The sequence below is a fragment of the Diaphorina citri genome, unplaced genomic scaffold (genome assembly GCF_000475195.1).
Source record: "Diaphorina citri unplaced genomic scaffold, Diaci psyllid genome assembly version 1.1 scaffold4035, whole genome shotgun sequence".
NCBI classification, from domain to species: Eukaryota; Metazoa; Arthropoda; class Insecta; order Hemiptera; family Psyllidae; genus Diaphorina; species Diaphorina citri.
The window spans coordinates 4,252-7,914 of record NW_007381434.1 but is presented as its reverse complement, the minus strand read 5'-3'; the positions used below and the strand labels follow the sequence as shown (position 1 = coordinate 7,914).

Here is a 3,663-nt window from a genome sequence, read left to right as displayed (position 1 = left end):
TGTCACAAATATCGTTCCCCAATTATTACACCTAGATAAATTTTATGACTTGACTTGGACTCGAACCACCAACTTCTAAATCTCACCCATTCTCAAAGTAACGGATGGTTAGAGTTGTGTTGAGTGTGATGTAGGTCAGCATGAGGTGATGTTATCCAATGAGCTGCTTGATGATATGCATCTGGAATTCTGAGGGAAGAAAAACACTTGTTCATTTCTTTGATTTACCGCAATATACTTTCTTGGGCTCTCCCTGCAAACTTTTGCCTGGGGCCCATGATTCAATAGATAATGAGTGTGATGTAGGTCAGCATGAGGTGATGTTATCCAATGAGCTGCTCGATGATATGCATCTGGAATTCTGAGGGAAGAAAAACACTTGTTCATTTCTGTGACTTACTGCAATATACTTTCTTGGGCTCCCCCTGCAAACTTTTGCCTGGGGCCCCTGATTCAATGGGTAATTGATTGACAGGGGGTGAGGGCTCCAAATTGATACATGGGCCCCTAAATTTCCTTGAGGGGCCCCTATGCCACAAGGGCTGCTGGGGGTGAGATGTATGCCAATAGTTTATTTATTGGGACTTTGGGGGTTTTCTATACGTTCTAGGGAATCTAGGGGATAGTCTGCCAAGTGAGTTCTTCTACAGTTCATTGAACCAGTTGGTATTCTCTTCAAAAATAATATAAAATGGGTGGTTAATAATTTTACTCACGATTTAAAATTTAAAACATTTCTACACTTAACGTGTAGGTAGCTGATGTACCTAGGTATGTGTATGTTTGTATAAGTACCCAATTTGAATGGGTGACAAGAGATGATTCATTACTCACCCATGTAGCTACTTACCATCTAGGGGATAGTCTGCCAAGTGAGTTCTTCTACAGTTCATTGAACCAGTTGGTATTCTCTTCAAAAATAATATAAAATGGGTGGTTAAAAATTTTACTCATGATTTAAAATTTAAACATTTCTACACTTAACGTGTAGGTAGCTGATGTAGGTATGTGTAAGTACCCAATCTGAATGGGTGACAAGAGATGATTCATTACTCACCCATGTAGCTACTTACCATTGTGTTGCAGAGATTTAAAATTTCATTTCTACACTTAACGTGTAGGTAGCTGATGTAGGTATGTGTAAGTACCCAATCTGAATGGGTGACAAGAGATGATTTGTTACTCACCCATGTAGCTACTTACCATTGTGTTGCAGAGTGTTTCCAAGCTACCTGTTGTCCAATTTAATCACTTTATCAACCACTTTTCAAAACACTTTTACTGAAAAGTAATTATTTTAAAATCACTGAAACACTTGAAATTTTTCCTATTTCTATTCAGATCCAATTTAATCACTTTATCAACCACTTTTCAAAACACTTTTACTGAAAAGTAATTATTTTAAAATCACTGAAACACTTGAAATTTTTTCTCCTATTTCTATTCAGACTTTTGGTTATTGCCGACGTAGCTTAAACACCAAGTGCTCTTCAGGGGAAGAAGGATCTCTTAAAAGAGATTCAGATGTCAAGAAAATTCCTCAGAGAATGTCAAGAAAATGATGTCAAGAAAATTCCTCGTTCCTGGCTGGAACATCTTAACACCAAGTGCTCTTCAGGGGAAGAAGGATCTCTTAAAAGAGATTCAGATGTCAAGAAAATTCCTCAGAGAATGTCAAGAAAATTCCTCGTTCCTGGCTGGAACATTTTAAAATTTAAATTTCGTTTCGATTTCGATAGGTATTTCGAAAATTTTGATTTTTGCCACGCAATGAGTTGTTTACATCTCACCCATTCTCAAAGTAACGGATGGTTAGAGTTGTGTTGAGTGTGATGTAGGTCAGCATGAGGTGATGTTATCCAATGAGCTGCTAGATGATATGCATCTGGAATTCTGAGGGAAGAAAAACACTTCTTGTTCATTTCTGTGACTTACTGATATACTTTCTTGGGCTCTCCCTGCAAACTTTTGCCTGGGGCCCATGATTCAATACGCACTCAACCTTCGCTATTGATATAGCGTGAGGAAATTTGGACTAGTCTACTCCCTGTTTATAGTACCCTAGCTAGACGCTGATCTATACTCTCTGTAGTTCCTACTAAGTACCTACTCAGTTACATATTATACTCAGTTACCTACAATATACTCAGTTAGTACGTTAGTAGGTAAATTGTTGAAAAAAAACGACCCAAACCCTAAGATAATTCAGAAATCCCCTCCCCCCTCAAAAAATATATATATAGAGAGAGAAATCGAACCCGGGGCCTCCGGCATGCAAGTCCCTGACGAGGGAAAGGAAGAGGGTGAGAGTTCCACAAAGAGCAGCGCGATTGTATAGTTGCTCGTGTATGAATGAAGTGGGAAGTGGGGCGAGTAGTAAATGGAAGTACCTAATCAGTATTGTTCTGTAGTACTGTCAGTAAACGCTAAGCATAAGCAGTGCAGTAAGCCTCACTGCCTCAGTAACACTGAGTTGCCAGACATAAGAAGACGTGGTTTCCAACACACTCGTCTTAGAAATCTTAAGAATGTGAACGAAAAAGTACGTAGTTCCGCGGTGATCCACGAGTATTTTCGACAATTTTTGATCTACCTACCTACATCTGCTGGAGGAATTGGTGAGTACCTACCCAGACAGCACATCCTATGGAAATGTGTGTAATACATGTGGTATTATACCATATGTCTTAGAATCTTAAGAATGTGAACGAAAAAGTACGTAGTTCCGCGGTGATCCACGAGTATTTTCGACAATTTTTGATCTACCTACCTTACCTACATCTGCTGGAGGAATTGGTGAGTAACTAAACACTAAACGTAGATTTAAAAAGAACTTTCATAGTCGTCGCGACAAATTTCGAGATCAGAGCTCATTCATTTGTGTGAGAAAATGTGAAAAAAATCTTTTTAGGCTTTTTGGTTTTCTAGATTAAATTTGAAGTCCCTGACGAGGGAAAGGAAGAGGGTGAGAGTTTCACAAAGAGCATCAGCGCGATTGTATAGTTGCTCGTGTATGAATGAAGTGGGGCGAGTAGTAAATGGAAGTAATCAGTATTGTTCTGTAGTACTGTCACTCAGTAAACGCTAAGCATAAGCAGTAAGCCTCAGTAAGACTGAGTTGCCAGACATAAGAAGACGTGATTTCCGAGACACCCGTCTTAGAATTCTTAGAATGTGAACGAAAAAGTACGTAGTTCCGCGGTGATCCACGAGTATTTTCGACAATTTTTGAGTTACCTACCTACATCTGCTGGAGGAATTGGTGAGTAACTAAGCGTAGATTTAAATAGTACCTTCATAGGTATAGATAATAATAATAGTACCTATAGAAGTAAATAAATGGCCTTCCCTCAAAAAAAATATAGAGAAATCGAACCCGGGGCCTCCGGCATGCAAGTCCCTGACGAGGGAAAGGAAGAGGGTGAGAGTTTCACAAAGAGCATCGCGATTGTATAGTTGCTCGTGTATGAATGAAGTGGGGCGACTGGGCGAGTAGTAAATGGAAGTAATCAGTATTGTTCTGTACTGTAGTACTGTCAGTAAACGCTAAGCTTAAGCAGTAAGCCTCAGTAAGACTGAGTTGCCAGACATAAGAAGACGTGGTTTCCAACACACTCGTCTTAGAAATCTTAGAATGTGAACGAAAAAGTACGTAGTTCCGCG

General features: G+C 39.4%; 1 long non-coding RNA gene across 1 annotated transcript; it reads right to left on the bottom strand.

The window, feature by feature from the left end:
- Window positions 1–92: 92 nt before the first annotated feature.
- LOC113472131 lies at window positions 93–1,338 on the bottom strand. Its single transcript, XR_003394574.1, has 2 exons — window positions 1,204–1,338; window positions 93–189 (listed from the first exon to the last, which is right to left on the bottom strand). It is a non-coding gene; the product is annotated as an uncharacterized LOC113472131 (long non-coding RNA).
- Window positions 1,339–3,663: the final 2,325 nt, after the last annotated feature.